The following is a 26,802-nucleotide window of genomic DNA, read 5'->3' as shown; positions in this document are numbered from 1 at the left end:
GTCAAAGGTAGGCGGAGAAGTGAACGACGCGCACGTAACTCGTGCCGTAATAAATGGCGACGGACTGTCACCCCTAACAGTGTACGATGTGTTATATTGTTCCATTGTTGCACCAAAGGCGAGGAAGACGCAGACTTGTCCTGCAATGCCATTCGAATGAGGTGTCGACCTTCTCGGGACGTGGTTTGGATGGTGCGACCTGACCCATCTCGTTGCGGTCTAAGGCGCCTTACTACGGTTCTCGGGGCTCCCCCCGTCGGAGGTTCCAGTCCTAACTTGGGCACGGGTGTGTGTGATGTCCTTAGCGTAAGTTAGTTTAAGTTCGACTAAGTAGTGTGTAAGCCTAGGAACCGATGACCTTGTAAGTAGGCTGTTTAGGTTTTCTTATTGGTAGCGCCACGTAGCGCTCTGTATGAAAATCAGTGGCTGTGCTGTGTGCAGTCTGTGGCTAGTTTGCATTGTTGTCTGCCATTGTAGTGTTGGGCAGCTGGATGTGAACAGCGCGTAGCGTTGCGCAGTTGGAGGTGAGCCGCGAGCAGTGGTGGATGTGGGGAGAGAAATGGCGGAGTTTGGAAATTTGTTAGACTGGATGTCATGAACTGCTATATACATTATGACTTTTGAACACTATTGAGGTAAATACATTGTTTGTTCTCTGTCAAAATCTTTCATTTGCTAACTATGCCTATCAGTAGTTAGTGCCTTCAGTAGTTTGAATCTTTTATTTAGCTGGCAGTAGTGACGCTCGCTGTATTGCAGTAGCTTGAGTAACGAAGATTTTTGTGAGGTAAGTGATTTGTGAAAGGTATAGTTTAATGTTAGTCAGGGCCATTCTTTTGTAGGGATTATTGAAAGTCAGATTGCGTTGCGCTAAAAAATATTGTGTGTCAGTTTAAGCACAGTCATGTATAATTGTTCAAAGGGGACGTTTCAACCTCAGCAGTTTGGTCCCGTGAGAACTTACCATAGATTTCCAAATTTGACCCATCTCGTCATGTTCACGGCCTTCAATGAACCATTCTGGACACGCCCGTTATACTGACAGAACACTTCGTCCCACACAAGCAGTGACCTTCCGGATGGATTCTCTCGTTCCAATAATGCGCCCTCTTTCAAAGTCACTGATTTCACGGTACGGTCCGCGCACTGGTCTACGAGAAATCCTGTGCCTCTGTTCAAGTCACACTGATCCATTACCTTCGGTTTATAGCGACACCGAGAGCTGCAGGCACATTTTACCGGAAGGTGCAGTTGCGCCGCGACATCGATGTTGACCTTGAACCCGATGGCCGGCATTGTGGTAACATCGTTCGATAACACACTTGCTACGGGTTGCAGTTATCGACCGCGCTCCTTATTAGTATTGTTGGACCCGCGAGTCGCGACCAGCGCCGCTCCGCGGCTTGTATCAAGTTTCTAGCGAGCTCTCGTCCACTCTTGCTCGGGACGTCAAGTACTAAAGTAACATAGCCTTCAGCTGATAGGAAGCAACCTCTAACAAGGCGCTTAGTAACGTATGGCCTCAGTGAGGTCTCAATAGCTATCTCTTTATAATTATATGCATGCACCCAAGAAGAATCCTGTACAACCAGTTAAGAACAATATATATTTTTGCCGGCCGGTGTGGCCGAGCGGTTCTAGGCGCTTCAGTCTGGAACCGCGCGACCGCTACGGTCGCAGGTTCGAATCCTGCCTCGGGCATGGATGTGTGTGATGTCCTTAGGTTAGTTAGGTTTAAGTAGTTCTAAGTTCTAGAGGACTGATGGACTCAGATATTAAGTCCCATAGTGCTCAGAGCCATCTGAACCATTTATATATTATTTTTTACCAACGACTCCTAATTATTTTAGTCGATGCAGATACAGACCATGCAGCCAGCACCTTATCGTGCAGAACATATCATTTTACATGTCTGGTGAATACGAACGTCATGTCTCTAGTAGTTCTATTTTTTCTGAACATGAGTGTATTTTTCCCAATAACACAGTTTATGGACATCTTTTCCACTGAACGTAATTAAGTGAAACTAGTTCAAAAAAAGTTAGTTAAAATGAGCACTGTAATCATAAAAACATTAAGTGGTTCCGATTTACTATTCTCTCAGAACAACAGTGGTAAATCTGTCGCTAGTGAAATGACCACTCCTGTCACTGAAATAACAGTATCATTTAATCACACTTCAGATGTGGAAATGGGATGGAAATGAAGTCCCATACTTCTTGACAGAGCGTAGGGGAACGATGCGGTAGACTCGCACCGCCGTTCTAGACAAGGTCCTAGTGGAGGTGGTTTGCCGTTGCCTTCCTCCGAGCGTAATAGGGATAAATGATGATGATGAAGACGACACAACAACACCCAGTCACCTCGGAGCGGATGAAAATCCCTGACCCCGCCGGGAACAGAACCTGGGACTCCGTGCTCGGGAAGCGAGAACGCTACCGCGAGACCACGAGCTGCGGAAAACTTCAGATCTACATTACGAAATTTCATAAACCGTAACTGAATTGTGCCTCAATTTTCTCAGAATCCTCAGAAATGAATAAATAAATAAAAGTGGAAGCACTGAAACCATGACTTAAAATCCATAGTACTGTCCTGACAATTAAAACTGAAATTACACAGAACAAAGTAAATACGAGAAACAACACATTAACTAGGCACGTACTCATAATTTACTTGCCAGAATGATTCCTTACCAAACTTGACACCCCCTATCATTGTGCACACGGGTACTAAATACCATAAATAATGTCACCGAAGAGGCTCATAATAATAATTTAAAGAAAAAAGACAGTTAAACGCTAATCTGCTACAGAAGTTCCCCAAACACGGGTTTGACAACACCGTCCAATATGAGCTATGTAACTCTGTTAGCGCTGTATTCCGATTAAAATTTCTTGCTACTTGACGTCTGTCACTTGCCGCTACAGTGTTGCCACATCAGCTGCAGCTCGGTTAAAGGCGACAAGGGCCACTTCATACGAGGTGTTGTTACCTGCATCGCGGGGCAGTGTTGGAAGCGGCTGCCGTCAGTTATGACGGGAACGCCAGATTCTCATATCACAGCTGATATTAAGTGACTAATTTTGTGTGTTTAGACTGAAGCGGCGAGCGAAAATTTGTCTTTACTGTCCTCACACAGATATGAGTTTATGTATATACACCCATGCTCATAAATTAAGGATAAGTGCCGAATGTGGTGCCACACAACGTGACACTACACAAAACTGGCGCTAATAGCATAGGCACATAGGGAACACACACGACACCGATCTTTAAGTCCACGGTATTGGTGATAAGTTGAGAAGACCGTCGCCACTGTATCCTGCGCATGTACCCGACATTAATATGGGATATGATCTTCGTACACACATACACAGGCCGCACAATGGGTTGGCATACTCTGGATCAGGTGGTCGAGTAGTTGCTGGGATATAACCTCTCATTCTGCACCAGTGCCTGTCGGAGCTCCTGAAGTGTTCTAGGGGTTTGAAGACGTGCAACGATACGTCAGCCGGGAGCATCCCAGACGTGCTCGATGGGGTTTAGGTCTGGAGAAGAGGCAGGCCACTCCATTCGCCTGATATCTTCTGTTTCAAGGTACTCCTCCACGATGGTAGGTAGGTGGGGCCCTGCGATATGAGGAGGAAGGTGGGACCCACTGCACCCCTGAAAAAGCAGACGTACTGGTGCAAAATGACGTCCCGATACACCTGACCTCTTACAGTTCCTCTGTCAAAGACTTGCAGGGGTGTACGTGCACCAATCATAATCCCACTCCACACCATCAAACCACGACCTCCATACAGGTCCCTTTCAAGGACATTAAGGGGTTGGTATCTGGTTCCTGGTTCACACCAGATGAAAACGCGGCGAGAATTACTGTTCAGACTATACCTGGACCCATCCTGAACATAACCTGGGACCACTGTTCCAATGGCCATGTACTGTGTTCTTGACTACAGCCTTTATGGACTCTCCTGTGACCAGGGGTCAGTGGAATGCACCTTGCAGGTCTGCAGGTCTCTGTAGAGTGTGTGTGTGGAGAAAACAGTTCCAATGGCTGCGGTACGGTCCCGAGCTAGGCTAGCTGCAGTACTCCGTGGCCGTCTGCTGGCACTGATTGTGAGATATCGATCTTCTTGTGGTGGTGTACACTGTGGACGTCCCATACTGTAGCGCCTGGAACCGGTGCCATAAGCTTGAGATCACACTGTGTGGCACACGGAGGGCCCATGCTACGACCTGCTGTGTTTGACCAGCCTCCAGTCGCCCTAGTATTCTACCCCTGATAACGTCATCAATATGTGTTCTTTGAGCCATTTTCAACACACAGTCACCATCAGCATGTCTTAAAACGTCTGCACACTTACTCGTTGCACCGTACTCTAACATGCACCAACACACCTCTGCAGATGTGGACTGCTGCCAGCGCCACCGTGCGACGACCGCAGGTCAAAAGCACCGCTTGGTCATACCCCGAGGTGATTTAAACCCGCAAACCGCCTACCAGAGCGTTGTTTCACCATTTATCAGCATCATGCTTAATTTATGAGCAGGAGTGTAGATTGAAGAGCTGAGTGATAATTTTTGTACAAGGGCCGGCAATTTCATTCACCGCTTCAGTCTGTATACATAAAGTCCTATCTGGATGAGAGCTGTAATGACTCTGTAACCGTGTCATTTCATTTGTATAAATTCTTGCACCCGGATTTCAGGCTGGATCCCCTATCACGTTCGATGTTGAGATGTTGTTGTTGTTATGTTGTTATGGTCTTCAGTCCTGAGACTGGTTTGATGCAGCTCTCTATGCTACTCTATCCTGTGCAAGCTTCTTCATCTCCCAGTACTTACTGCAACCTACATCCTTCTGAATCTGCTTAGTGTATTCATCTCTTGGTCTCCCCCTACGATTTTTACCCTCCACGCTGCCCTCCAATACTAAATTGGTGATCCCTTGATGCCTCAGAAAGTGTCCTACCAACCGATCCCTTCTTCTGGTCAAGTTGTGCCACAAACTTCTCTTCTCCCCAATCCTATGCTGAGATGCTATTCAATAAAATAGAGAGCCTCGGCAGTTCTGTTCGTGTGTAGCGGGGAATTTAATAGTAGACTCGGGTGACAGTGAGAATTTGGATCGTGCCAGTGTAATCTGTATAGTTGTGTGAATCGCAGTATGCAGGAGACGCGGTTTCGACTCCCGGCCTTCCTTCAAATCGTCACTCACCGCTTCAGTCTGTACATATAAAATTCTATAAGAGCAGTAAAGTCTGTGAGATTGTGTCGTTTCATTTGTATAAGTGACCAATGACTGAATTGCGGTGGACGACGCGTTTTGCAGTCCTGAATTTACACTTATGTCCTAACGTAACCACAACCTCGCGATGTGCAATGTATTCGAGAAACAGATAATCACGCTCGCTTTCTTCACGGCGATTAATACTGACATCCACGACCAAACCCAAGACAGAAAAATTTCTTATCATTATATGCTATTCAGCGACAAATCGGCGGTAAAAGCCTTTAGGACATCATAAGACGAAAGATAATGTCAGAAGTTCACCATAGCTTGGTGCATAGAAGTCACATATAATTCACGCCTTGAAAACCGCAAAATATGTTTTAGAGAAGACTCCCAATGTAAGTTTCTATACGGCAAAGACAATAATCAAAACCACTGGGAAAAAAATCTGCATGTCCACCAAAACTAGATGAAACACGAAAATTTAAACCGGAATAAGGTCTGGTTTAATTTTTCAGACAAATAGTTACCTTCAAGGTTGCGCTCAGTAGCTTACTTGTTTATAAACGATTTTATCCCGACAGCTGCGTGACTCCACAGAATAAAACTGACTAGTCATCTTTACTGTGGAGTGGTTGACACTGCCGTACACCGAACAGTAGCTTGCTCCAAAACTGCAGGTCTCTAGGAATGGATAAATTCTGATTAGTTTCTTATCAGCGATTGTCGACGAAATAAACAGCCAAAAAAATAATGTACACGGACGTCAAAACGTTTCCAGCATCCAAGACAAGAATACACACATGATTCATATATTGTTTTATGAACTACATCTTCAGTGTTGGAGGACAATCTATACACGACTTTAAACAACAAGTGATGAACGAAAAACAACATGTTTCTGAATAACATGTTTCTGAACAACATGTATGTTTCTGAATAAATTCCTGTTGTTAAAAAAATATCGTAGGGATTAGAGGCATGGAGTTACAAAGAAGACGCAAGTGGGTTTGCCTCCTACTATATTCTTTTTTATTTTTTTAAATCTCCGTGTTTTTAAGACTTATAACTAAATCTGAGGGGGGTGCGATGGAGAGGTTCCCTTGTTAGAAAATATTCCGGTTATAATTTTGTATCTGCGAAGTTACGCCCCGTTATTGCAGACACATAGCCAGTAAACGTTCGGAATAGTTTGTGACTGACAGCCAGATATCAGTTCAGAAACAAGATGTCGTATGGAGTTACAACTCACGCCCCAAAGTGTTTCCAGAACCGATAATCAGTCGCGATATCATCCAAGTCCAGTAACAGACATCGACTGAGTAATGTCGAAGGCAGCTCAGAACAGTGGAGTGGAAAGTTAAGCGAATACTAAGGTGATCGTTCCTAGAACGCAAAAGGAGGAATTTTGTATTGCTATTAAACGATCGTAAAGTTTATTATTCCACATTTTATTCAGAGGGAGCCGTAATTATAGGTTATGCATTGCAATTATTAAGACTCAAAAGGTATGTTACGTACCAAATTAAGTGCAAAATTTTCTGTTTAATGCCCTAGTGCAATCGTAAATTTTACGAGGATTTAGCAGTCTAGGGTTAAAGCCGGCTTTCCGCATGCAACTAAAGTGAAGCCACCGCAAATGGCGAAGCGACTGTAACTGTAAAGGCGGGGTGGGCTACCATTTAGAAATGTTGCAGCCGAAGATATAGTGGCACCGTTTTCCCTACGGTATCAACTGAAATAATTCGGACATTCTTTATGTCGCCGTATATTTCAGAGCAGCAGAACTGCGCCAAGAATTCAACAAAGCGATTATAAGAAAAACAAATGTTGGGTCCAAAAATTGTTTCAGAATAGGGAGAAGCTGTAGTAGCAAGTGACTTTAAAGTTTTGGCAAGAAGAGAACGTGAGAAATCGTGTAAGCTTACAAGACGCAGTGCACAATAAGCCATCCCTTCTGCACCGCTAAGGTCTTGGCAACAGCTATTATTTTTAACGAGTAGGGCCGAAATGGAGAGGGGGAAAGGAGAATTCTGTCATAACGAACAGTGCTTACGTAGGAAGTCGTTTCGCAAGCTTTAACGAGGTGACTGAAGACTTTATACATATTTATAACCTGTTGTTCCAGCGTCTTCTAGCTTCGTGATCGAAATAAAGAAATAAATAACCTGCAGATTGCATTATGTTGATGATATATTTCTCGAATCACTGCACTCCGAAGTTCATAATAATGGATGGTAGGTAGCAATTGGGTGGAGCTTAAAAAGAGACATAAACCGTAAAATTCTCTTGACTTATGGTGACGTATATAGTTGCCGCTAGACGTAACGAGTGTAATTACTTGTTTGAGGGAAACTCCGTTAACGGCATAATTCTGTTTATGATTATGTTTGTGAGAATACTCTTACCGGAACATTGAACAGGCCGCCGGTTGTGACCGAATATCACTGAAAGGAGCACCTGCCAACCTATGGTGGTAGGTAATAATTATGTGTGTAATAGACAATGATTTTCGTGTGTCTGAACATAGTCGCTAGCTGAAACAGCTGCAGTTGTGTTTACTGTGTGTTGAAATGACGCTTCAAGGAATGTGGAGGCTTAGAAAGTGTAGAAAGTAGTCATTACTGGTATATACGTTACAAGTGGCTGTTGAGTGCAGGGCAGGGGAGTTTGAAAGGCAAGGTTGTGGACAAGGTATGTGGTACTATAATCGTTAACTTCCTTGTTAGTTAGTTGCTTGTTGAGCAGACCATTCACGATAAGTGCTATGAGATAAAACGAATTATTAATGCAACAGGAAGAAATATTTATTTAAATACCACCCTATATGGCTACGACTGATGACCTATTTTTCCTTGAGAACTTTCTGGCACCCGTTAATTAATCAAAACTGACGGTTTACAACTTCGCGTCGTCTCTTTTCCAGCCACCTTAAGTACACCCGAGAGGACAAAAACTGGCCGGCGGAAATCGCAGCCAGAGTTAAACATCCATACAGTATTGACGTGAATGAAATGCGACATGCCTATGTTTCTAGCTGTTATGGAACGATACACTATTACACAAACATTAGAGGAAATGATTTTGTCAGTATTCTAGATCGGTTCCAAGAAGGCACAAAATCATTTCTGCACATGAAATACAGTGACGGAATAAAAGAAATCAAAACACCAAGAAGGAGTTGTGCAACATAAACGAAAGTTGGTAGGCGTGTTTCTGCATACGATAGACGAACTCTATTCAAATTTCGCGCCAGTCCCGTAATTGTGGTGCTAGTACTGTCAGTATGAGGATGCACATCAGATTTGATTTAAATACACGCTGTACCGGTTGTGAACGTTAGTTACCTTCGAGATTGGACGTGGTGAGTTGGTGTAGTCAAGAACGCCTTTAAGGCGTCAGAGGCGCCTTTATCAACACCTTACTGAGTTTGAACGAGGTAGTGTAATAGGGCTACGAGAAATTGGATGTTCCTTCTGCGATACTGCAAAAAGTCTTGGCATTCAATGTAGCCACTGTACATAACTGCTGGCAGCGGTTGTCACAAGAATGTAATGTCACAAAAAGATCGAGATCCGTGCATGGTTTATACGAGGGCAGTTCAATAAGTAATGCAACACATTTTTTTTCTCGACCAATTTTCGTTGAAAAAACCGGAAATTTCTTGTGGAATATTTTCAAACATTCCCGCTTCGTCTCGTATAGTTTCATTGACTTCCGACAGATGGCAGCGCTGTACGCAGCTTTTAAAATGGGGTCTGTAACGGATGTGCGTTGCAAACAACGGGCAGTGATCGAGCTTCTTTTGGCGGAAAACCAGGGCATCTCAGATATTCATAGGCGCTTGCAGAATGTCTACGGTGATCTGGCAGTGGACAAAAGCACGGTGAGTCGTTGGGCAAAGCGTGTGACATCATCGCCGCAAGGTCAAGCAAGACTGTCTGATCTCCCGCGTGCGGGCCGGCCGTGCACAGCTGTGACTCCTGCAATGGCGGAGCTTGCGAACACACTCGTTCGAGATGATCGACGGATCACCATCAAACAACTCAGTGCTCAACTTGACATCTCTGTTGGTAGTGCTGTCACAATTGATCACAAAAATCTGAACGAACTTCTCCTTCTTCATGACAACGCAAGACCTCACACAAGTCTTCGCACCCGAGAGGAGCTCACAAAACTTCAGTGGACTGTTCTTCCTCATGCACCCTACAGCCCCGATCTCGCACCGTCGGATTTCCATATGTTTGGCCCAATGAAGGACGCAATCCGTGGGAGGCACTACGCGGATGATGAAGAAGTTATTGATGCAGTACGACGTTGGCTCCGACATCGACCAGTGGAATGGTACCGTGCAGGTATGAGGCCCTCATTTCAAGGTGGCGTAAGGCCGTAGCATTGAATGGAGATTACGTTGAAAAATAGTGTTGTGTAGCTAAAAGATTGGGGAATAACCTGGTGTATTTCAATGCTGAATAAAACAACCCCTGTTTCAGAAAAAAAAATGTGTTGCATTACTTATTGAACTGCCCTCGTATATGAAATGTCTCGTGTTCGAATCCACGCGAATTTCTTTTTGCCATATGAAAAACATTCTTCTGGTTCAACAGTTTCGTGCCTATTAAGCCCTCCAATGTATTATTTGAAACAGATTTCAGTGATCTGCAGCTAATTTCCGAAAGAAGATGCGACAGAATTTTGGTTGTAAAGCTATGGGTGACAGATCCGGTGGAAAATGAACTCCTTAGAATCTGGAACTTAAATTTACTACCTCCGTTTGACATAACGCGCGAGAATTATTCTAGCAGTTGCTTTGATGTTCCACGGTAACAGAGTGATACTCCCTCGTGCTGAGTTAGGTTTGCAAACGCACCGTTCGTTCTGTAATAGCCAATGACAGGCAAGGTCAAATATCTACACCACATCGCTTTCAGTTGAGTCACATTATTCGTGCGCCATGCCTCTTCGTCAATACGCTATTCGCCACCGCGTCATTGCTTTTGTGAAGGAAAGGGATTTGACGGCGTCGAAGGCCGGCCGCGGCTACGGTGTCGGGTTCGTGAGCGCACTGCGCAACGATGTATAAAACAGATGGAGAATCCAGGAGGCGTGCGGGAACTAGAATTGAGCATAGAACAACACCAGCCCAGGGTAATGAATTATTCGACAAGTCACGGCAAAATCCTTTTTTTAAATGTGTTGCGGTCTACATCTACATACAGGGTGTTTCAAAAATGACCGGTATATTTGAAACGGCAATAAAAACTAAACGAGCAGCGATAGAAATACACCGTTTGTTGCAATATGCTTGGGACAACAGTACATTTTCAGGCGGACAAACTTTCGAAATTACAGTAGTTACAATTTTCAACAACAGATGGCGCTGCAAGTGATGTGAAAGATATACACTCCTGGAAATGGAAAAAAGAACACATTGACACCGGTGTGTCAGACCCACCATACTTGCTCCGGACACTGCGAGAGGGCTGTACAAGCAATGATCACACGCACGGCACAGCGGACACACCAAGAACCGCGGTGTTGGCCGACGAATGGTGCTAGCTGAGCAGCATTTGTGCACCGCCGCCGTCAGTGTCAGCCAGTTTGCCGTGGCATACGGAGCTCCATCGCAGTCTTTAACACTGGTAGCATGCCGCGACAGCGTGGACGTGAACCGTATGTGCAGTTGACGGACTTTGAGCGAGGGCGTATAGTGGGCATGCGGGAGGCCGGGTGGACGTACCGCCGAATCGCTCAACACGTGGGGCGTGAGGTCTCCACAGTACATCGATGTTGTCGCCAGTGGTCGGCGGAAGGTGCACGTGCCCGTCGACCTGGGACCGGACCGCAGCGACGCACGGATGCACGCCAAGACCGTAGGATCCTACGCAGTGCCGTAGGGGACCGCACCGCCACTTCCCAGCAAATTAGGGACACTGTTGCTCCTGGGGTATCGGCGAGGACCATTCGCAACCGTCTCCATGAAGCTGGGCTACGGTCCCGCACACCGTTAGGCCGTCTTCCGCTCACGCCCCAACATCGTGCAGCCTGCCTCCAGTGGTGTCACGACAGGCGTGAATGGAGGGACGAATGGAGACGTGTCGTCTTCAGCGATGAGAGTCGCTTCTGCCTTGGTGCCAATGATGGTCGTATGCGTGTTTGGCGCCGTGCAGGTGAGCGCCACAATCAGGACTGCATACGACCGAGGCACACAGGGCCAACACCCGGCATCATGGTGCGGGGAGCGATCTCCTACACTGGCCGTACACCACTGGTGATCGTCGAGGGGACACTGAATAGTGCACGGTACATCCAAATCGTCATCGAACCCATCGTTCTACCATTCCTAGACCGGCAAGGGAACTTGCTGTTCCAACAGGACAATGCACGTCCGCATGTATCCCGTGCCACCCAACGTGCTCTAGAAGGTGTAAGTCAACTACCCTGGCCAGCAAGATCTCCGGATCTGTCCCCCATTGAGCATGTTTGGGACTGGATGAAGCGTCGTCTCACGCTGTCTGCACATCCAGCACGAGCGCTGGTCCAACTGAGGCGCCAGGTGGAAATGGCATGGCAAGCCGTTCCACAGGACTACATCCAGCATCTCTACGATCGTCTCCATGGGAGAATAGCAGCCTGCATTGCTGCGAAAGGTGGATATACACTGTACTAGTGCCGACATTGTGCATGCTCTGTTGCCTGTGTCTATGTGCCTGTGGTTCTGTCAGTGTGATCATGTGATGTATCTGACCCCAGGAATGTGTCAATAAAGTTTCCCCTTCCTGGGACAATGAATTCACGGTGTTCTTATTTCAATTTCCAGGAGTGTAGAAGACAACGCAGTCTGTGGGTGCGCCATTCTGTACGTCGTCTTTCTGCTGTAAGCGTGTGCTGTTCACAACGTGCAAGTGTGCTGTAGACAACATGGTTTATTCCTTAGAACATAGGATTTTTCTGGTGTTGGAATTCCACCGCCTAGAACACAGTGTTGTTGCAACAAGACGAAGTTTTCAACGGAGGTTTAATGTAACCAAAGGACCGAAAAGCGATACAATAAAGGATCTGTTTGAAAAATTTCAACGGACTGGGAACGTGACGGATGAACGTGCTGGAAAGGTAGGGCGACCGCATACGGCAACCACAGAGGGCAACGCGCAGCTAGTGCAGCAGGTGATCCAACAGCGGCCTCGGGTTTCCGTTCGCCGTGTTGCAGCTGCGGTCCAAATGACGCCAACGTCCACGTATCGTCTCATGCGCCAGAGTTTACACCTCTATCCATACAAAATCCAAACGCGGCAACCCCTCAGCGCCGCTACCATTGCTGCACGAGAGACATTCGCTAACGATATAGTGCACAGGATTGATGACGGCGATATGCATGTGGGCAGCATTTGGTTTACTGACGAAGCGTATTTTTACCTGGACGGCTTCGTCAATAAACAGAACTGGCGCATATGGGGAACCGAAAAGCCCCATGTTGCAGTCCCATCGTCCCTGCATCCTCAAAAAGTACTGGTCTGGGCCGCCATTTCTTCCAAAGGAATCATTGGCCCATTTTTCAGATCCGAAACGATTACTGCATCACGCTATCTGGACATTCTTCGTGAATTTGTGGCGGTACAAACTGCCTTAGACGACACTGCGAACACCTCGTGGTTTATGCAAGATGGTGCCCGGCCACATCGCACGGCCGACGTCTTTAATTTCCTGAATGAATATTTCGATGATCGTGTGATTGCTTTGGGCTATCCGAAACATACAGGAGGCGGCGTGGATTGGCCTCCCTATTCGCCAGACATGAACCCCTGTGACTTCTTTCTGTGGGGACACTTGAAAGACCAGGTGTACCGCCAGAATCCAGAAACAATTGAATAGCTGAAGCAGTACATCTCATCTGCATGTGAAGCCATTCCGCCAGACACGTTGTCAAAGGTTTCGGGTAATTTCATTCAGAGACTACGCCATATTATTGCTACGCATGGTAAATATGTGGAAAATATCGTACTATAGAGTTTCCCAGACCGCAGCGCCATCTGTTGTTGAAAATTGTAACTACTGTAATTTCGAAAGTTTGTCTGCCTGAAAATATACTGTTGTCCCAAGCATATTGCAACAAACGGTGTATTTCTATCGCTGCTCGTTTAGTTTTTATTGCCGTTTCAAATATACCGGTCATTTTTGAAACACCCTGTATATACTCCGCTAGCCATCAAGCAAGCGGTGTGTGGCGAAGGGCACAATCCGCGCCAAATTCATATTTCCCCCCCCCCCCCTCTCTTCCACTCACGGATCGCGCGAGGGAAAAACGACTGTCTGAACGCCTCAGTACGAGCTCTAATTTTCCTTATCTTTGAATGGTGATCATTGCGCGATTTGAAAGTTGGTGGTAATAATATATGCTCTACATCCTCGGTGAAGATGGGATTTAGTGAGCAGCCCCTTCTGTTTAGCGCGCCACCTATCTGCAAGTGTGTCCCACTTCAAATTTTCTATGAGATTTGTCACGCTCTCGCGATGGCTAAGTGTACCAGTCACGAATATTGCCGCTCTTCTTTGGACCTTCTCAATCTCTTGAATCAGACCCACCTGGTAAGGGTCCCACACAGACGAACAATACTCCAAGACTGGACGAACTAACGTATTGTAAGCTAGTTCCTTTGTTGAAGGACTGCATCGCTTCAGGATTCTACCAATAAACCGCAATCTAGAGTTCGCCTTACCCGTTACTTGTGTAATCTGATCATTCCATTTGAGATCATTTCGAATAGTCACACCCAGATACTTGACGGACGTTACCGCTTCCAAACACTGGGCACATTTATTTTGTACTCGTACATTAATGGGGATTTTCGCCTTGTTATACGCAGTAGTTTACACTTACTAATATTGAGAGATAACTGCCAGTCATTACACCACGCATTTATTTTCTGCAAATCCTCATTGATTTGTTCACAACTTTCGCGGGATACTACTTTTCTGTAGACTACAGCATCATCGGCAAACAGTCTAAGGCCGCTGTCAGTACCATCAACCAGATCGTTTGCGTAAATCGTAAAAAGCAGCGGACCTATTACGCTGCCCTGGGGCACACCTGAAGTTACGCTAGATTCTGTTGAAGTCAGTCGTAATATACTGCTCCGTTTCCCGGGTCGGTGGATACGGTTCACGCCCGTTTCGGCGACCTGACTATTTAGGAAACGTGCGACCTTCTGGGAGGAGCTCCGTTTCCTCTGTCATGTATGTTCCAGCCTGTCTACGTTCCTTCCCTCAGTCAGAAATCACGTTTTGATCTCTGTAACTTCCAACTGTGACAACACTCTGCTGAGAAGCAGCTGTAAGGTGAGCTTTTCCCGGGTACTAGCCAGGCGATCGAAGGGATTACTCATTACAGTAATCTGTTTCGGGCATCAGCCAGTCTCCAATCAGCGTGATCTGTCCGAATCAATGTGGAACATCAAAGGGAGCTCGCAAAACCATTACTGCTAATGTTCCCGTCGCGGCGACGTACTAGGACTGTCCAGAGAGCAAGCTCGTGTATGGAAACAGCGCAGTTAACACAGGGGAAAACGAAACGCGTTCTTTTTATTATAGTTCATCCTTTTCCTGTTCGTAAATTATTGTTGATTTAATGCAGACGATGGATATTGGCATGAATAAGCTCCCGTGAGCTTAATTTAATACGATTGAGAATAAATTATCGGCTAATTTTCTTTTTAAAAGTGTTATGAAATACTATACAGGGTGATTGAGCAGCCCCTACCGATGTCGTTTTATACAACCCGCAATGTTATAGCTAGCCTTAAAAACAACGCGCGAAATTTTCATACTCTCACTCGCTGTGTGTCAGCTAGTGGTTCTACAGAAAAAATAAGAAAGACCTTTTTGTAGGAAATTTAATATAATTCAATTTTGTACTGGGATACGTTTTCGCTAGAGGCCATAGTTTTTGAGTTATTCGAGAGAAACTAAAAAGTGTCCTTCATACTCAACCCCTCCCACATTCAGCCCCTACTTTTCAGGATTTCTAGCGTGTTGTGCATAGCACTTCCTCCTACCACTGTACAAAAACTTGCGACTGCACCAGTTATTCTCCACGTCCCATCATCTTTTTTTGGTCTTCATTGACTAGCCTTATTACCCCATCAGCTTAGTCGAGCATGTACAAATTGTAAAATTAATATTAGTGTGAATTTTACTTAACTGCTTTGTAAATTGTAGCAGCATAGCCGGCCGGTGTGGCCGAGCGGTTCTAGGCGCTTCAGTCCGGAACCGCGCTGCTGCTACGGTCGCAGGTTCGAATCCTGCCTCGGGCATTGATGTGTGTGATGTCCTTAGGTTAGTTTGGTTTAAGTAGTTCTAAGTCTAGGGGACTGATGACCTCCGATGTTAAGTCCCCTCGTGCTTAGAGCCATTTGAACCATTTTGTAGCACCATAAAATAAAAAATTGCATCGTTGTATTCGTCAGGCCTTCTGACTATGAAGCTACTGGGCTTGTGAGGGTTAAATTGGGATCGAATTGTCAGCCTAATGAGTCTTAATGTAACATTTACGAAAATCGCTTTTCTTTCATTGCCCTAACGGGCGCGTTTAAACGAATAATGTTAATAAAATACCTAACTACGCTGGTGTCGTAATAGTAATAGCCCAATCAGTAGAAACAAAAAAAAATGACCGAATAAAGAGAATAGCTTTTGATGAGCGATTTTACGAGTGCAAGAATATGTAACACATTATGGCCATGTCTTTTGAATGCATTGATGTAGAAGCTTGAGTTTTCTACACCGCCAAGGGACCATGGACCTTAGTATGTGACATGAATTTCCAACTGATACACATTCCCGTTCTTGATAAATGGAGCCCTAACAGACGGATGAACAGTTAGACAGTCAGATAACAAACGGCAAAAAAATTTCAGGGTAATATAATCAGAAATTAACCCTTTTTGGAAAGGCCCATAGCCCTGCCAATCAAGCCCGGGCATAGTACAGGGTGAGCATAAAGTCTTCCCTGATTACAAAAATTCATTTCTAAGGATCTATGCTAGATACAGCTATGGAGTTTGTTGCAAATGACTGCTTAGAGTTTGCACATCAGGAACTGGTGAACTGAACACTGTCCTCAGCGTAAACATGTCTGGTGAACATGATGGTCTCTATCGATCCGTCTGTCGGGAAAGGTTTCATTCAAGAATTGGCGCCCGCAGCTCGTGGTCGTGCGGTAGCGTTCTCGCTTCCCACGCCCGGGTTCCCGGGTTCGATTCCCGGCGGGGTCAGGGATTTTCTCTGCCTCGTGATGGCTGGGTGTTGTGTGATGTCCTTAGGTTAGTTAGGTTTAAGTAGTTCTAAGTTCTAGGGGACTGATGACCATAGATGTTAAGTCCCATAGTGCTCAGAGCCATTTCAAGAATTGGCGTACAAATAACAGCCAGTGTGGCTGTGTGACATCGTGTTGAAACACTACCGGTGGTTGAAATTCCTGTAACTGAGGGGCAACGGAAAGTTCCAACACGGTGTCAGACATCATGTAGATATATGCTCTTAAAGACTTAGTGAGTTAAGCTACCACCGCAACAAACAGCATAGCTTTATCTAGCAAGCTTCCTTAGAAATAAATTTGCTGTAATCAGGGGAAGATTTTATGCTCACGCTGTACAATGCTTCCAGAGTTAATACCCATTTTCGCTTCGTTAACGATAGAAACTTTTCATGCCGAATAACGTACTTCGTGCAGATGAAGCAGCTACTTAATTTTTTACGTAAGAATTGATTACCTTTATGTTAGTGCGAGTTAATTGTTAGCTAAAGGAGAGTATTGATGGTTCCTTATATATTGATGTGCGAAAAAATGCTACGTAAATTTTTCAATACTTTCAGTAATATGTCGTTTGACTTTCCGTGCACATTGGAAAATTGCCTTGTATGTAATAAACCTCTATTTCTGTCTCTCTCACTCACTCACTCTCTTTCTGTTTCTTTCTGACACACACACACACACACACACACACACACACAAACACACACACACATACTCACACGGCCTTAGTGGTAAGATATTTAACTTCTAAGAGGGCTTTTCGGAAAGTAAGGTCCGATTGGTTGTGAAATGGAAACCACAGTCAAAATCAAAACTACTTTATTTGAAACTGTTTGTTACACCTTCAGCTACTTCTCTACATAGTCACTGGTCCTACTTAGACTCTTGTCGCGGCGTTGAACCAACTTTCCAATACCCTCGACATATTCGCAGCATCCTGCGCTGGACTGCAGTTCGTTGTCTGTGACAAAATGTCTCCATAGGCAGAGCAGAGGTGAATATCAGAGGGAGCAAAGTTCGGGTTATATGAGGGATGATCAAGCACTTCCCATTGAAAACTATGTGGGGGCACCCTCAGTGCCCCTGCAGTGTGCGGCCGAGGATTGTCACGAAGAGGGAAACGAATGACAGGTATCATATGTGGGTTGCATGAAATTAGGCGCAACCTCCCAGGGGCATGCATACTTGCCGGAAGACACTATTGATGTAGGCATCTTTACGTACTGAATGTGTGCTCAGAACTGAAAAGAACGATGTGGCAGGTATACTGGGGACTACTGGAGACGCTGCCCAAACATCTGTGCAAAGCTTCATCGCATTTTGATTGTTGTTTCCATTTCGCGACCTATCAAACCTTACTTTCAACACTGCTCAGTCTCAATTGGTATTCCATCACTAATAACTCCTCCTTACAGTCCTGCTTCGTTCTCTTTTTCTCTCTCTCTCTCTCTCTCCCCAAATCCTTGGTGAACAACTTAACATGCATTCTGCCTTGCTTTCTGTGTCCACCTACCTTGTACCACCCACACACTGTTGAAAGCTAAAGTTCCGTCTACTGGCCCCGTTGGGCTGCTTCTCACTCAAGTAGCTCCTCAGGGGTGAGAGCACACTATATTTCAGTCCCGCCATCAGGAAAAATTCCTGGCAGTTCCGGGAATCGAACTGAATCTTGCCCATAGGAGAAAGACACGTGAAGTACTGGGCTATGGAAGCGAACATCCACATCTCATACAGCCAATAAACTTTCCACCCCTCCGCAAATACCTGGAATACCTTCTGTTGTCCTACAACTCTCATAGTTGTAAATCCCAGCGTCGAATTTCATCTTACAACCTTGAAAACTTGGACCTGGTGCTTCTGTACCAGCACTTACAAACCGACCACCAAGTTTTCCAGAGTAATTTTAATGGCTTCCTCTCTTGTATCTTGAAATCATCCCTGAAATCTTACCAACTTTTCAGTCGCAGCCCACGCTACCCATATTTTCCTCCTGTCAAACTGGAAACTTACTAATCTTTCCCACACCTGTATCTCGCCGTTTAGATCCCACATCCCTTAGACACTGATGTGCCGAAGAAACTAGTATAGGCATACGTATTCAAATAAAGAGATATGTAAACAGGCGGAATACGGCGCTACGGTTTCCAACGCCTATATAAGACAACAAGTGCCTGGCGTATTTATTAGATCGGTTACTGCTGCTACAATGGCAGGTTATCAACATTTAAGTGAGTGTGAACATAGTGTTATAGTTGACGCTCGAGCGATGGGACGGAAAAAAATAATGCAAGAACGAGACCAACGACGACTAACTAGAATCGTAGAGCGTGACAGGAGTGCAACCCTTCCTCAAATTGCTGCATATTTCAATGCTGGACCTTCAACAAGTTTCAGCGTGCGAACCATTCAACGAGACATCAGTGATATGGGCTTTCGGAGCTGAAGGCCGACTGGTGTACCCTTGATGACTGCACGACACAAAGCGTTACGCCTCGCCTGGCCCCGTCAACACCGACATTTTCCTGTTGATGACTGGAAACATGTTGCGTGGTCGGGCGAGTCTCGTTTCAAATTGTATCGAGTGGATGGACGTGTACGGGTGTGGAGACAACCTCATGAAACCATGAACCCTGCATGTCAGCAGGGGATTGTTCAGTATAGTGGAGGCTCTGCGATGATGTGGGGCGTGTGCAATTGGATTGATATTGGACCCCTGCTACTTCTAGCTACGACTCTGACAGGTGACACGTACGTAAGCATCCTGTCTGATCACCTGCATCCATTCGTGTCCGTTGTGCATTCCGACCGAGTTGGGCAATTCTAGCAGGACAATGCTACACCCCCACACGTCCAGAATTGCTACAGAGTGGCTGCAGAAACACTGTTCTGAGTTTAAACACTTCCATTGGTCACCGAACTCCCCAGACATGAACATTATTGAGCATATCTGGGATGCCTTAGAGCGTGCTGTTCAGAAGAGATCTCTACCTCCTCGTACTGTTACGGATTTATGGACAACCCTGCAGGATTCATGGTGTCAGTTCCCTGTAGCACTACTTCAGACATTAGTTGAATCCATGCGACGTCGTGTTGCGGCACTTCTGCGTGCTCGCGGGGGTCCTACACGATACTAGCCCGGTGTACCAGTTTCTTTGGCTCTTCGGTGTACAATATTCTTCCTATCCTGTCACCAAATCCCTATACTACAATTAGGAGGATTACTCGCCATAATCATACCCATTGAAAATAGAACCACAATCATCATCATGACAGACATTACACTATCTTATCTCATCATATGTGTATGTGTGTATGCCGGCCGCTGTGGACGAGCTGTTCTAGGCGCTTCAGTCAGGAACCGCGCTGCTGCTACGGTCGGAGGTTCGAATCCTGCCTCGGGTATGGATGTGTGTGATGTTAGATTTGTTAGGTTTAAGTAGTTCTAAGTCTAGGGGGCTGATGACCTCAGATCTTAAGTCTCATTGTGCTTAGAGCCATTTGATTTGTGTGTGTGTGTGTGTGAGTGTGTGTGTGTGTGTGTGTGTGTGTGTGTGTATGTTATTGGGTATTTGGGCTATTTAATGTTTTATGGTATTACTTTCCTAGACATTTCTGAATACTGGCTCTCTCATAAGCTCACAAGGACGTTGCAGTCCCTTGCGGTTTTCGAGATATGAAGTACGCAGACGTTGTGATGGAGCTGATGCAATATACCGTCTCGCTGGAACAACCGGTCAGAGTCCTCTCGATGTTTAATAATAGTGCCCTGTGCTTCGATCTTCGACCCCTGGCCCGAAGCAAGGGGGAAAACCATAGGGCTCTTTAAATAGCAGCCTCGGCCCGGACTTTTTTTGTGTCAAAAGGCTGGTGCGATCGCCACGGCGATAAGCGCAGCGTTACACGATGTCCGTTATGCAAGCAGGAAGTGCGTTCCAGCGGCGCGACGTCACACGCCGGCCTCTCCGATAGAAGCGGCGGCGTTGAGCAAGTGGTGGCAGATCTGCGATAAGGTGCGCGCGCTGGAAGCTGGAAGGCTGGAGGCTGCTGGCGTGAGGGGCCCGCGCCGGCGTCTTCATTGCCGCGCGGCTGCTCGCCACAGACAGCACGGCGACACGGCGGCCTCGACTCGCTTCGCCTCGGCACTGCACGCCAGCTCCTTCCACCCCCTCTGCTTTTTTTGCTCTTATCTGCAGCTCGCAGCGCAGCGCCGCGAGAAAAATAAAACACGCCTTCGCCGCGATGGCTGGCCTCGCAATCTCCTCTGTGTGTGCTCCGGGCCGCACGTAACGAGTAGCCACGTGGCTGTCCGCCCTCCAGAGAACAGGTGTCTTCAGCAAAAGACACGTGGGCAGTAGGGCTGCGGGTTATCGTTGAAACAACCGGTTTTCGATTACAATGGTTTTCTTCCGTCCCAGTTTAAGCTGATTGTTAAAACCGCTCAAAATAACCAGTTTCTGAAATAATCGATTTTTGGCTTTCTCTCATTATTTCTAATAGTAAACGTAGAACTCGAACAAAGACTGAAAACTTCTGACTCTCCCAGTTCAAGATACAGCATGTATCGAAAAGAAACATCCGATTAGGCACATCTGTATTTTTGAAACTAATAACCATACACAATGAAAATTGTTTTTTGATGAACGGGAAACTCAAAAAGTTTTTTTCATACCTTTTCATAGGCGCCCACCTTGAGATGGACGGCATATGTCAATGCGGTATTCAAATTGTTCCCACACTGTTGCGAGCATTTCTTGAGTTACAGCTTCCACAGCTCCTGTTACGAGATGTCTCAGAGCATTCATTGTTGTTGGTAACGGAGGCACATAAACAGAGTCTTTTATAAACACCCACAAGAAATAATCACATACTGTCAGATCTGGCGACCTTGGAGGCTTAATCATTTGGTCCAGTGCGTTCGATCCATCGTTCAGTAGTCCTTTGATTTAATTCCCGCACTTCCAGATGCAGTGTGGCGGTGCCCCATCCTGTTGGTAAATGAAGTCGTTCGAATCAGTCTCCAACTGTGGGAAAGGGAAGTTCTGAAGCATATCGAGCTATATGCTTCCTGTAACAGCGTTCTCGGCAAAGTAAAATGGTAAAATGGACCATACACCTTTTCCCGTGAAACTGCACAACACAAGTTAAATTTTGGAGAGTCCCCCTCTCATGTTGTACAATTTCATGCGGTTGTTCCGTACATTATATTCTCATATTGTGACGGTTCACTTTTCCATTTAAATGCAATATAGCGTCGTCACTAATCGCTAAGTGTGGAAGAAAACTGTGATCCTCCATCTTGCCAAAAACGAAATTACAGAATTCCACACGTTGTTTATCACCTGCACGAAGAGCTCGCAGTAGCTGAATTTTGTGTGGTTTCATGTGTAAACGTCGGCGCAACACACGCCAGACGCACATCGAGGGCCTGTTGAGCTGCTGAGCTGCACGGAAAACGGATTTCTGCGTACTCCTTGTGAAACTATGGGCGGATGCATTCGACGTCTGTGGCAGACACTCGGGGACGCCCCGGCGATCTGCCTTTACACAAACAACATGTATCTCGGAATTGTCCATGCCATCGTCTAATGCTCTGTGCAATAGGAGGATCCACACCGTAACTAGAACCAAAGTCACGGTGAACAGTTATTACTGACCCGCACTGCGCAAAGCGTAGAACAGAAAATGCTTTCTGCTGTCCCAACACCATTTTTACTAGAACTGAAGTGATCGCACACTGCTGCTACCTAGCGGGAACCATGTAAAACTCGAGAGTTTCCTCTTTGCAACCATACGTTGTTCACGCACATATCTCAAATGACATAATAGTTATGATTAAAAAAAAAACGGACGATTCTTTTTTATACGTCCTGTATAAAATTACATAGGCAAATAGAAGAAAATTTAATCCGTCCACCGTTCGCTACTTTTCTCGAAAAGTGTTAATGGTTGAATAGTACAAAAAATCACCAATATTCTCCAATTGATTATAATTTTTTGAAACACTGCTCAAAAGTCATGTTGTAATCGGCGATCAAGCCGCTATTTGGGCATTACGAATAGTCAATGCTGGGGGGTGAAAACTGAGGATGAAGAATTCTGATTTTCGTGTTAATTTGTCCGTTTTCAAGGTCTACAAGTACATATTGGCATGTTCTGTAGACACAGGCAGCAGATCATTTACTTTCGGTTGTTAGTGTAGACTACAAATGAGTTGTTATTAAGTTTTTAATTTATTACCGTTACCATACTTTCCCTCTTCCACACTACAAACACACACGTGTACCTTAAGCGACGACACACGGCGGTAGATACATAATTGTCTCAGCAATAATGTACCAATTCTAATGACACGTATTTGTTGTTCGTTCCTGTCGGCATTGTTATTAAAATGGTACTGATTGCTTTATCCATTTTCTATAATAACGCTATATTTCAGACCAATCCAAATTTTACGTATAAAGGTTACTCGTTTTTCAAAAAAGGTTTATTTAAAAACGGAAGATTTTTGCACTGCTGTTTTGGCTAATTGATATTTTTTTTCTACTCAGTTACTAGTATAAAGTAAAAAACTTCACTTAAAACCGAGTCCAAAAAATACCAAAAAATATCATTTATTAAGAAGTAAAATACCCATTCCTAGCGCAGCCGTGGTCCAGGTGATTTTCCTGCATATTCCTCCCCTGACGAACATAAATAGCAACCTGAGCTTTTTCACAGATGATGCATTTATCTACATTGCCTGACAATAAATATGACGCACCCAGAAGGGGAGACGCAAACGGAGGGAAAGTTCTGCGTTTGAGAGGGTATGTGATTTTAGTGCAGTAATTACAAAATAGTCAAATTTACAAAGAACTTGACAGGATGAGCCTAATTCTGTACGGCAGGAACACAGTCTTTTGCCCCTACTGTTCAATTTATACATCGGACAAGCAATGTCGGAAATAAAAGAAAAGTTCAACAGTGGGATTAAAATTCGGGGTGAAACGATATCAGTGATCAGATTCGACGATGATACTACTATCCTCTGTGAAAGTGAAGAAGACTTACAGGATCTATTGAATGGAATGAACAGTCTAATTAGTGGGGAATATGGGGTTGAAAGTAAAAACACAAACAATAATGAGCAGTAACAGAAATGAGAAATAGCGAGAAACTAAACATCAGAACTGGTGGGCGAGGTAAACGAATTTAAGGAATTCTGCTACGTTCGATGCAAAATAACCCATCAGGGAAGAAGCAAGGACGACATAAAAAGCAGACTAGCATAGGCAACGAGGGCATTCCTGCCCAAGAGAACACTTCCAAGCTGTCGAACATAGGCCTTAATTTGAGGAAGAAATTTCTGAGGACATACGTTTGGAGTACAGCACTGTATGCTAGAGAATCATGAACAGTGCGAAAACCGCAGCACAAGTGAATCAAAGCCATTGAGATGTGGTGCTACAGAAGAATGTCGAAAATCGGGTGGACTGACAAGGGATGAAGATATTCTCCGCAGAATTGGCGAAGAAAGGAACATATGGAAAATCCTGACAGGATGAAGAGACAGGATGGTAGAATATGTGTTAAGGTATCAAAATATGTGTTAAGGTATAAAATGCTTACTATGGCATTCTGATTACGGAGTGAGATTCGGGCAGTTTTGTGGTGCAACTTCGCGCGTGGTTTAAACATAGATCAGAGCTTTGAAGAAATGACTCTTGCACTAGACGAAGTGTGTCCACATCCCACAACTATATTCAGGTGGTACAGAGAATTCTGAAGAGGAAATTTCACTCTGGTGGACTCTGATGGGACGGGAAGTCACGATCATCAGTTGTGGAGGAAATCATTGACGCTGTGAGGAAACCTAAAACCAAATAGAGGATACTTCAGGGCTAAATGGACCAGAAATTCGTTCGGCATGATGATTTGCAAGTAATTAAACTTTGTTGCCCATGTGTGCTGCATAGACTGACGAAGTGCAGATGACACGACGTGTGGCTTGGTGCCAGGAGATTTTAAAAATGTTTTCTAAGGGACAATCTCAGCATGTGGTTGTACTATTATGACGTGCCGACTAAGACTAGAAACAAAGTTTGGGTCTTTGAAGATGACGACACACCTATAGCTCTCAAAAAATTCCGACTTGAAAGAAAAAAAATGATAGTTCTTTTTTTTCAAATCGAATGGAATTGTGGAGCGTGTTGTTTTGGACCCACAGAAGACAGTCACAGCTAAGTGGTACACTGAGCAGTGCCTGCCCAAAATCATCCAATCTTTGAAGAACCTGCGGCGGAAGTCAAGAATGAACACTTGGTTCCTCCACCACGACAACGCTCTAGCTCACAACGCCAAAGCATGCAGGCAGTATTTGCGGATTACAGGACTGAAACTTCTTGAGCACCCTCCTAACAGACCAGACCTTTCTCCATGTCACTTTTCACTGTTCTCACATGTGAAAATGAAGCTGAAAGGAGAACAGTTTTCAAGTGATGAGGACCTCCTGAGGTCTTGGGACGAGGAGTGTGACTTACTCCCTACAGAAACTTGGGAGAACCGGTTTAGGGATTGGTTTCGGAGGATGAAGAGGTTTATTCAATGTCGCGGAAATTAGTTCGAAAAAAATAAATAAATGAAGCTGTACTGCAAAACTTTCCTAGTACCCATGTATTTATTAGTTCATCATCATTATCGTAACAGTAATCGGCCATTGACATTCACTGCTGGTTGAAGATCTCCTCTACACTTTGCCATCCATTACTGTCTTCAGCGGCGGCCATCCCTGTCAGGTCTCCCACTCCAGCCTACGTTCCCTGATTCGTTAGTTTCTTTTCCTCTCTCTCCTCGTAACTTCCATCAAGCGTCTCTCGACTGTTTACTAAGCAACCATCATTTCTGAACGATTTCCGCTTGTAAGGTGCATTTTTCACTGCTATAAGGCAAAACTGGCCGTACACACTGCTAGCAAACTTCTATTTGCAGAAATATTGGAAGCTTTGTTTTGAAACCCCCATTTAGTTTACAAAAGCAGTCCAGACCATTTTAACTCTTCTATCGATTCCTTCGGCTGCCCGTCCTGTCTTAGCTGTCACCAACTCATTCCATTAATTTGGAAGAGAGACACGTAAACGCCTAAGACAGTTTTCAGCGAATGAAGGAAATTTTCTTATACTGAAATGTGAACGGTAAGTCCAGCTGCTTGACCTCTGCGAGGACAACAGAATGGCTCGCAAAATTTTCTGGATTGGTTTGTGTCAAGCTCCATTACTAGCCATGAAAGCCTTAAGATTACCAATTCCATTCACTACAATTTGCAGGCGTGAAAGTAGATTTTCGACGGTGGTAACAATGCGAGCAAGTGAATGAACTCCGAGCATGACTTGCAATGTGCATTGGCTGGCACCAAACAGAACAGAACAAAAGGTACTTACAAACAAGTAGCACCAGCAGCCTTTGTCTAATAAAACACGCATTTTATTCGTCTGAATCGTAACTAAATGTTATTTATCTTACATCAACTTAAAAATAGGATTGATGTTGTACTTCTCTAAAGTTTAGTTAGTTGGTTGATTTTGCTAGAGGTAATGCCCAACAGACGTTAAGAATTACACCGGCGACTACCTGAGAGATCGAAATCTTCGTAAAATATGCAGTTGTTGATAACCTGCAGTTGACATACCTGCCAACGGTTTAATAGACAAAGGAAATCTATCGTCTTAACCAGTGAAATGCTTTCACTAACCGGTAGCTTTCGCACTATTTTCATTTTGTACTTCTTGCCAGGTGAAGCAGTTTTTACGAAATACTTAAACCACGTACATTACCAGAGGAGAAAAGTGAACTAAAGTGGAATGTAAGTACGGTTCACAACATCCGATGATATATTCAGAACTGTATTGTGCCTGCTGGTGTCTACGAAACTCGCTGATGACCGTATGTCGTCAGCGAAGGCAGTGGTATAACAGAACTATAAGGATGTTCTGGCACAATCCAGGACTTACTTCGAAAAAACATTACGAACCGCCACGATTCATTTGAATAAATGCTTTACTTCTCTGCCTCTATTTCAAGCCAAAAACCATTTATAGCTGACGTTATGTTTCTTACGAAAATTTTTCACGTTCCTCACGAAGGAAATAATTCTTTTTTCTTGAAAAATACCGCCGACTGTGTCTTGCTTTCTGTAAGTCTGTAAGTGATTTATTATGTTGGTCTCGCGCCGCCCGGTTATTTGATCGTTAGTATAATTCTATCAGTCATATTT

The 26,802-nt window shown here is 44.9% G+C and overlaps 1 protein-coding gene across 1 annotated transcript in view; it reads left to right on the top strand.

The window, feature by feature from the left end:
• LOC126090575 (receptor-type guanylate cyclase Gyc76C-like) overlaps nt 1-26,802 on the top strand; it is a 507,434-nt gene that overhangs the window by 281,268 nt on the left and 199,364 nt on the right. The window lies entirely within an intron of this gene.

This window comes from Schistocerca cancellata, chromosome 1 (assembly GCF_023864275.1).
Source record: "Schistocerca cancellata isolate TAMUIC-IGC-003103 chromosome 1, iqSchCanc2.1, whole genome shotgun sequence".
NCBI classification, from domain to species: domain Eukaryota; kingdom Metazoa; phylum Arthropoda; class Insecta; order Orthoptera; family Acrididae; genus Schistocerca; species Schistocerca cancellata.
Note: the sequence above shows the minus strand (reverse complement) of the source record. Positions and strands in the feature narration are given on the sequence as shown.